Here is a 10,315-nt window from a genome sequence, read left to right on the forward strand (position 1 = left end):
TACCCATGAGCTTTGGTTCTCTTGATGGACTGAAGGTTGATGAGGCTCAGGTTTGTTTTATTGTCAAAAGCTAGAACTTGTTGTAACTGAAAATATAAAAGTCGTGACTTGTTAACTGTGGCCACCACAGAGGATTTGCAGCTGAGCAATCAGATGAAATGAAATTGTTTCTCTCAACAAACAAAAGAACCTTGAAGTTGGGGAAGTGAAGCCACAATCAAGCAACAAGTCTTTCCAACTTCTCTCCATGATCACATATGAATGAAATAGTGAGATTTGTGTCTCTAAGAGGAGGACAGATCCGTTGCACGACAAGCCCACAATCAGTACACTCGTTGACACTTAACTGGACTATGAATTGGAAAGGTCCCAGAGAAAAGTCTCCATATAGGAGGAGAGCAACTCCTCCTCAATTCTCATCTCCTCTTCTGTTTTCTTTTGGGTTAGTGAATAAGTTCATTAAGCGTTTTGAATCAAAAGCCTTTTGTTGTGATTTCTTATAAGGCATGCTCATATCGAAGTTCACCTTGACTTCTTTTGGGCTATGTACTCAATCAGATCTTGCTCCCAAAACCCTTTATCTAACACTTCTCATCTTCTCTAAATTTAGTTCTACCTCGTATTTGAAGAGTTTGCTACCCAATTGGTTTTTGCCATGATTAACATATTTGTTCGCTGTTATTCGCAATTAGATTGATGAAAACCAAGTTTTCTCCAGATTTATCACATGTTTTGTGTTCACCTAAAGACTATATGCCCTAGTGGGTGGGATTGCGACTCTTGTGTTGGTTTAGTGTTTCGGTTATCTTGGGTTTTCTGGGGTGTCATTGAGATTTGGCTTAATTGTAGTGATGTGTGCTAGTAATTGTTTGTACAGCTTTTGTCTGCTTTAGTTTTGGTTTTTAGGGTGTTAGTCTTCTTGTCCTCTTGGGCTTGGTTCTTTAGATGGTACAAGCGAGAGTCTAAACTAGAGGGAGAGGGGAGGTTTGTCACAAACACACACACACTACCATAATGCCATAGGGGTTCAACTTAAGACCACTAGTTTGCAAGTCTTTTTCACTGTTCTAGACTCTATTAGCGTCATTTTGATATTTTAGTTTGTATTCTTGAACTTTATTTAAAGAACTTGTTTTTTCATTTAAAAAAATAGATACATTTATAATATAACTCATTTCTTGCATTCATTATATATATAAACACTAAAACCTATAAATTGAAGAAAAAACCAAAAAAAAAAGACCAACTAATGTGTAAAGTACCACTACTACCCTTGCATTATGATTTTTAGAAAGAAAAAAAAAACTCTAATAGTAGTGTTGTAATTCTTAGGTTTTTTAAGGCTTGTGCAGTATATTTGGTCCCTTGTAAAAGTCAAAATGGGCTTAAGCCTAAGGTTTAAGTATTGTTGTAGGGTTTTTCTATATTTTGGACCCTACTTATGGGTTTACATGTGAACAACCCAAAAAAAAAAAAAAAAAAACCCATTAGATCTAAGCATTTTTTAAGATAAAAACTCTAATCGGGCCGAAGATTTGTCAACTAAGGATAAACTATTATAATTTTATCGTATTTCTTTTTTTGTATGTGGATGACATACTATTGTTTGGGAATGATAGTGAATACTTTGCTTGGGATTAATATCTCTCTTGTGCAAGAATTCTATAGTGAGGGCCTGATACATGGCCCTTAGGTAAGGCCTCATCTATTAATCATTGGATCAAATTGGTTAGCCGTTAGAAGAAATTGGTTAGCCCGATCCAATGGTTAAGAGATAGAATCACGCCTAAGAGTCATATATAAGGCCCTCACTATACAATGACTTCTCTTGTGATAGATCTAGAAAGCAATTGGATCTTAAGTAAATGGAGAGGTATCAGCTTGTTGAGGCCTAAAAAATCCAAGGCTAGGCTCAAATATATTTTCGGCCCAGTATAACACCAAGCGAAAAATCCTTATTTAAGCAACATGCCACGCTACAAGCTTAAATGGGCCCAAGCCACGAGAATGTCTGGGGTTGCTGAGCGAGTTGTGGTATGGATGGTTATGAGCATTCACGAGGCCCATTGATGGGCCAAGAAGTGGAAGTTTTGGGCTGCTTGAGAGCACCAAAACTAGAGCCCATTTCTTGAGCCCAAACATATGGATAAGTCTGAGAGAGAAAAAGTGGCCCAATAGCTTAGAAAAATATCCAATGGCTTGTAAACACTTGAGAAATCTCACATCAGCCAAAATATCCAGCACCTTGATCAAATAGGTTGTTTCCAGCAGCCTGAGAAAACTCACAGGCTACTGGAAACAAAATACCAATAGCCCAGCTTAGCATCGTGGAAAATATCCAGCATATCTGTCAAAACCATCAGAACCAAGCAAACTTATGTGCTGATCACCTTTTTTTAACTAGCACCCTTACCCATTCTTTCCTTTTCAAGCTTTGGTAAGAAAACAAGAAACAGAAGTGGGTGGCTCCTGACCCACATGGAGAAGTCCATCTGCATGAGGACCTTGGAACTCCAAAAAGCCTCATGCCTACATGCTCAGGCTAGGGAAGTTTCACCAAATAAGATGGAATGGAAGAAAGTGAAGGAAAAGAGGAGAGGGTGGCTTGATAAAATTAAGGTTTTCAGTGCCTATAAAAGGAGTCACTTTCTACCCAGCAAAGACAACTCACCTTGGTTGCTGCAAGCCTCCCAGCAACCATGAGAATTCATCGAAGGCAAGCATCCCCTCTGGAACCCTTCAATTTCATGCTTTGTTCTTCCATCTTCCTCCTTTCTCTCTTTCAAAACCCACATCTAGAGAGAGCAAGCATCATCTCTCATCTCTGGAACCCTTCGATTTCAAGCCTTGTTCTTCCATTGCTTCCCATTTTCTCTTCTATCAAATCACCCAAGAGCTTGACGAAGCTTTCGTCAAGCTGCTAGAAATATGTTAAAGCCACCATGCTTCCATCTTCTTCCTCTCTTTCCATGAACACACATCCAAAGAGCAATCATTATCTCTTATCCCTGAAACCCTGCAATTTCGAGTCATATTCCTCCATCTCCTCCCATCTTCTTTTTTGGAAATCGCAGGTCTTTCTCTCTCTCATGCTAAATTCACGAATGCTCAGCTCCCATGCCACAAGCTTCTCATGCCAAGCCAATAATTTATCAGTAAGCGACTGTTGGTTTCATTGGTGAAGCAAACCCAGGTGTTTCCTAAGGCTCAGCTACCCTTGGGGTCTGATCCTTGAACTCAGACACAGGGGTAGCTTCACCTGTTTCTCTTTTTCGGTAGCTCAAGCCATTCGCCAGGCTGCTGGAATAAAAAGACCCCTACACAACCAAATAGACCAAATTTGGGAAGGTGGGGTTTGTTCTCTAAGTTCTTAGAAGTCATTTTACAAAGGAGTAAATTTGACTTTAAAATTTTGAAGATAAAATAGGTGGGGAAATAGAACAGGGGGATGTAAATAGCAGCACTCTTTAATATATGTCATCTAATTATACACATGCACATAACCCAAAACATAGAGTTTGAAATTGGTAAGTGTAGCATTGTTTTCAGATTGATTGAGGAGATTGAGAATTTTGTCAAGATTATATTTACTTTAATGTTTTACGTTATATTTTTAGAATAAGTTATCAATCAAGATATAGTAAATTTCATTTTAGTACCCGTAAATTTCCCAAAATTTTGACTGCGCTACCTAAAGTTTTTCTCATATAAACTTTGTACATAAAGTTCAATTTCCTCCCATTTTTATACTCACCGTCAATCAGCCGTCAAAAATTATATTAACTCATTACGTGGTAAATGACGTGGCAACAGAGAGACCCACAAATTATTTAAAAATAATAAATACATTTATAAAACATGGTAAATATTTATAAATAAAAATAAAAAATAAAAAATAAAAAAACTCTCTCCACCTCTCTCTCTCTCTCATCCCCTCTCTCTCAATTACCAAAACATCAATTAAAAAGCATTGAAAAAAACCTAACCAGGCCCCTCCTACCCCATCCCCGACGACCAGCTACCACCCCTTCTACCCCACCACCATACCAACCACGAAGACCCACCCCTCTCTTTCAACTCATTTCGTAAACTATTACTTCATCAACAAGATCAAAACTACAACATCAAGAAAAAATTAAAACAGTGATGCTCATGGCAAAAACAAATACAATATTTGTTTTCTGGAGATAATTTATGGGATTATGGGCAAAATATATGTTCAGAAGCATCCATTAATTGATCACCACTACTAGCGAAAAGGTGAATAATTTGCAGAACCCAATCCACCCAGCAATTTGTCAAAAAAAAAAAAAAAAAAAACTCACCCCAGCAACGAAACAAAATAAAGAACAAAAAGATGATTGTGCGTGATGTGGAGTTGAGCAAGCCACCAAGACCTTCCCACCCTCAGAGTATAGGGCCTTTAGCTCCTAGCATCCATTATTTCAAGCATTTGTTAATTGCTAACTACCCATGGTGAGTAGGGAGTGCCCTGTTGACCTGGGGCTTACCCAAGATCCACATACAACCAATCACTTTAATGCTCTATTTAGTTACAAGGCCACACTACTAGGCTCGGCAATTATAAACCTCAGTGTAAAGCCTTATAAGTTTTCCTATATTTCAGTAGTTTCCGATGTGGGACTCTAGTGTTGTTTTAATTTGTGTAAGAGCTAGAGATAACTTGTATTGTAAGTCTGCTATCAGCAAAGGAAGGAATCTGAGGTGAATTGCAGACATCTCTCTTGCCTTTTTTTTCTAGTGTGTATGCTGCTAGAAAGGTAAGAAGCTGCTCGGAAGTATTCTCGAAGATCTTTCAAGCTTGACTTAAACACAGACATGGCAGTCCCACAACTTGTCCTGACGGACGCGCGATGTCCCACAACAGTCAAAGTTTATGAATTTGATGATATTTTATAAAGACTTGGATTGGTTGCCGGGGACGTAAAGCATCTCTCAAAAAGGGGCTGTTTTTGTCCATGGCTAAACTCAAATGAACTGTTTTTGTCGCATACATCAATCTGATTAGAAGAAATTTTAATCAGTTCGATTTATTGCATAGGATTAGAACCACAAAACTTATTTGCGGCTAAAAACCACTTTCATAATTTGAAATACAAATTATTCTGTTTAAAGTTCCATAATTCTCTAACTGTTTGTCTCCAACAGGGATTATACTTTTTCAATTCCAGCATTGTAGACTTCAAAACCGAACTCGTCCTTCAAATTTTTCAGTTTTTCATCTCCTTCATTAATAATTATCTGTACACTCAAATCCAATATAATCCAGAAAGGCAGATGGGAGATGAGAAGTTCTGGATGACATTAATCAAGTACAAGAAAGTTATGGCAAGAGAATGAGGGACCAAAAGGATGACAATCTTAATGCAAGGGATAACTATTCGTACCAAAATTAACACAGGTTAATTACTACAGTTGAAAAAGGTCAATCTTATGGCTAATTAACTAAAGGTCCAAACCACCAAAGGCTTATTTAGTATCTGCGAAGGCCCAAAAGCTTTTTGGACATATGCCCACCTCAAATGTTGACCAATGCTTGGTCAACAAGTGCTTCGGACACAAGCAGCACTTTGAACACAAGTGTCTGATGCTACAGTGTATCGTTTCGGACAAAAGTGTCCGAAGCTACAGTCCAATTTGGACATAAGACTTGTCCGACGCCACAATCATGGTTTCAAACACAAGCGCTATAGTCCCCCTTCGGACATAAGAGATGTTCGATGCTACAGTTCCATTTCGGACAGAAAATGTCTGAGATTACAAACTAAAGTGGACTAATAACCAATCTGAATTATTTTTAAACTGCATTTCATCTAAGCAAGTAGCATGAACTAATTAAACAACAATTTGAGCTTTGGGTCGAAAACAATTCAAACTGCTTCGTTTATACAGGTGGTGCGCATTGATTTCTAACAAAGCAATAAAGAAGTCTGCTCCGACAGGGAATATTCAGTCCTTGACAGGTAAAAAATGATAAAAAACTCAGAGCTGGCCCATTCCGGTGCATCCTGTAGCATAGTCCCTAAGTTCGAGACTGAAGAGCACCTTTCCTGATCAACTTGAAAGGCATGCGCACATTATCTTGTGAGTTCTTTATGGTTTGGAGCAGCAATGCCCATCAAGTCATCCTTTTTTCTCTGAAGACCTTGAAGCCTATAAATAGAGGAAGAAAGCTCAGTATTAAGGATCCAACAACGAATTAATCAAATCTATTTTGAACAACCTTCAAAATATGCTTACTCTCGACAACCTCGAAGTAACCCAGACTCAAACCCTTGCAAAGCGTCTCATAGCAAACCAAAGCCAAGTCTTGAATCGAATCCTCTCCGTGTCTTTGAGTTCCCAATTGACAACTCCTAATTGGAATTCTATTCTTTTTCCAAACACATACTCTGTCCAGTCCCCAGTTGACAACTCCTGATTGGAATTGCATTGCGATTGTTTCTAACCTATATGCTCTGCCAGCATCGCTTGGTATGATTTGACAGTTGGTCTCGATTTCCAGCTCACTTAAATAAAAACTCCTATCTGTGGTTTGGACAAGTTCTAGCTGCAGATATTTTGATAAACTTTCATTGGACATACCTTTAGCATTGTCTCAAGTAGATTACAGTTATGTCCGATAGAATTTGTTTATGTCCAATAAGGCTCCTGTAGTTTTGTTGGAATCAGCTTTACTTTTAGTTGTATTTATTATTAAGTACATGTTGGATATATAATTGCTTCCTGATATTATTTCATCCATCGGACACTTTTCATGCAAGGCTTGTTATTATACTCTTTGTCTGATGATAGTCTAAAATCATCATCCATCTTGCATTTTATTCCATAACATGTGAAATATTAAAGTCGTTTTCATTGAGGAATAAAAAAGAACCTATCTAAAGCAAGATTCCCCTATTTAGAGCACAATGGCTTTGATTAGAAGATAAGAAAATAAGGGTGCAACACTTTAAACAAGCTTAATCTTCACTTCACTCCCTCTCTCTACTAGAAGAATATCACTAGTAGTGGCACGCCTATCGCAAATCACTAAAGAGAAGCTTTCGAGCTCACTTCAGGGCCTGGATCTCTCTCGCATCACTTCCTTCACCAACAAGCAATCGCTAGCTACCAACGTATAGCCTACTAGCAGCCAGGGGCATCGCAGTATTCAAAACCTGACGAATAATAACTATTTTAGAAAATAATCTTAAAAGAAATTACCAATAAGAAACTAAGGGTTTAGTTTCTCCATCTCCAACGTATAGCTCGAATGGTTTAGGTAGGAGTTTTCTAAGTGGAGGTTTGGTTATAAAACAAGTAATTAAGCTGCATAAAATGTTTCCACTGTTAAAAAAGAAATAAGTTGCACAAACGTTAACATGGTTTAAAACCAAATATGAATATATCAAATTAATACACAATCAAATCATAGCCAATTACATTTGGCCTACACGTTTTCTCAAAATTTAAGACATTAAAATCCAAAACAAAGCTACCATAAAAGATCTGTAGGGGCTTTTTTTCTTCCAGTAGCTACAAATGGGCTGGGCTACCTTAAATAGCAAAATGGCTGAAATTTCCCCCTTGTGTCTGAGTTTAAAGATCAGACCCCAAAATATTTCGAAAGGACAGTAAAGCCTTAGGAAACACCTTAGTTACCTACACCAATGAAAATAATGGCTGCTTACAGATGAATTCTTAGTGCTTACAGGTAGAATCTTTGCTTGGCATGAGAGGCTTGTGGCATGGGAGCAAAGTTGTCATGAGTTTAGCACTAAATAGAAAATTAAGTGTTCATAGGGGAAAGATGGGGTATTAAGGTAAGAGAGAAAGGATTTTGCAGAGAGGTTTGGTTGAGCATAAGGGAAAGAGAGGAATGGGTGGCTTGAGTGTTTTTCCGGCAGCTTGACAGAGACTCTGTTAAGTGTTAGAACAGCTTGCCACGAGGGAAAACTAAGGAAAAAGGATGGGTAGAGCACGAAATTGCTGGGTTTTGGGAGTAAGAGAGGAAGCTTGCTCTTTGGATGTGGTTGATGCTTGTTGGTATAAGAGGCCCTTTTTATAGCCGTTGGAAGTTGACATTTTCCAAGAAACCCTAATGGCTTCTATCCCATTTTGCCAAGTCTTTCCCTTCATTTCTCCTCTCATCCCTTTAATCATCTTATTTTGGTGAAATCTACTATGCTCTTTTGCACAAAATCAGGTATTTTGGGAGCTCAAGGTCCTTTTTCTGCAGCTACCCTAGTGAAGAATTCCTATTTTCAGTCATCCCCCTTCCTTTCTTTTCTTCCCTCTTTCATGGTCAGATCTGATGAAGGAAGGAAATGGGTATACATGCTGGTTTCGAAGGATGATTCCCACTTTGCGCGCCAACATCCCATGGTTCGCTGGGTGTTTTGTGGTTGAAACTTGTTTCTTCCCATGTGCTGGAGCCTCCAGCAGCTTTTCAGACTTTCCTTCGTGGCTTTGTTCTTCAGCCAAGTGCTAGAGCTTTGCAACTCTTCTATTGTAATTGTATGGGTCAAGTTGATTTATTGAGTAAGTGGGCTATTTTTATCAAGCGTTGGGCTTTTTTGGTTGAGTCAATAGGCTATTTTGGTTGAGATATTTTCTCTTTTGTGCTTACCCACATGTTTGGGCCTAAGAAATGGGCTTGAGTTCCAAGGCTCCCAAGCAACCCGGAACCTTCATTTCTTAGCCCATTAATGGGCCTCATGACAATTTATTACCATCTATACCACAATCCACTCAAGCAAGCCTCGGACATTTGAATGGCTTGGGCCTACTTAGGCTTGTAGCATGGTTGGGCGTGAAACAATAATTTCCTACTTGGTGTGGCATGTTGCTTGGTACGCTCTAATTTTATTGTCCTTAGAGAGGGACACGGTGCTTATTTTAGCATGAGCTTGTATTTTATAACCTTACCCCAGTTCCTGGCATGACAAATTATTTATTTAGCATGGCACGTGGGCTGTGACTTGTATATGACTGGCCTTCATGTACTCTGATATTTGACTTTTCTTAATACAGTATCGTATTGGACCGAAAACTTATTTGGACCCAACCATAGACTTTTTTGGGTCTCAACAAGATCAAAGCAATATTAATATCAATAGAACACGTCTAGATAGTAATAATAACAAATAATCATTTAATAATAATGTATTTTGAAATAGTCACAAAAATTCCAACAATCACCATCCAATTTGATCTATGTAGCTAGTTTGGATATGGATTTTTGCCATTCTTGGTTTTCTAGCAGAATGTGAAAGATTGTTTGTTCTTGAATACAACACAGTAATCAATATTTATTCTTGCAAGAATGGATTTTTTCTATCTATGGAAGTTTATTCTCCAGTATTTTAAAACTTGGGTTTAAGTTGGATTTTTACTTCTTTGGTGTTTGTAATTGTAGAGATATAATCTTGGATTCTGGATCTAGCTTTAGCAAAGAAAAAGAGGGAGAGGGTGAGACACAGAGAGAGAAATGAAGTGATTGATCCTTTGCCGACGATGAGGAGTAGGTTGGGTTGTTGCCGGTGCAGTGAGGTGGTTGGGGTGGTTGTTGGGGTTGGGTGTGTGGCACTTTGATTGTTGCGGCTATGGTGGTGGCTGTTGGTTTTTTATTAATTTTTAGCATTGTTTTTAGATTGATTGACGAAGTTTGAAGCAATTATGGATTTTGTCAAGGTTATATTTACTTTAATATTTTATGTTATATTTTTAAAATAAGTTATCAATCAAGATATGGTAAATTTCACTTTATTACCCGGAAGTTTCTCAAAATTTTGACTTTTCTACCTAAAGTTTTTCTTGTATAAACTTTATAGATAAAGTTCAATTTCCTTCCATTTTCATATACACCGTCAATCAGCCGTCAAAAAATTTATTAACTCATTACGTGGTAAATGAAATGGCAACAAAGAGACCCACAAATTATTTAAAAATAAAACATGATAAATATTTTTTTTTTAAAAAAAATTTAAAAAAAAAACACTCTCTCGACGTCTCTCTCTCATCCCCTTTCTCAATTACCAAAACTTCAACTAAAAAGCATTGATAAAAAACCTAACCAGCCCCCTCTAACTCCATCCCCGACGACCAGCTACCACCCCTTCTACCCCACCACCATGGCAGTCCCAAGACTTGTCCTGGCAGACGGGGATGTCCCCTAATTTAACCGGGACAATTTTCATGTTTTTATTACTTTCTTGCAGTTCGTATTATTTACCATAATTTAATAATTATTTTCTTGGTCAATTAGGCTTTCTATATGTTTTCTTTTTCAATTATGATTTCTTAATGCCGT

Source organism: Prunus persica, chromosome G3 (assembly GCF_000346465.2).
Source record: "Prunus persica cultivar Lovell chromosome G3, Prunus_persica_NCBIv2, whole genome shotgun sequence".
Classification (NCBI taxonomy): domain Eukaryota; kingdom Viridiplantae; phylum Streptophyta; class Magnoliopsida; order Rosales; family Rosaceae; genus Prunus; species Prunus persica.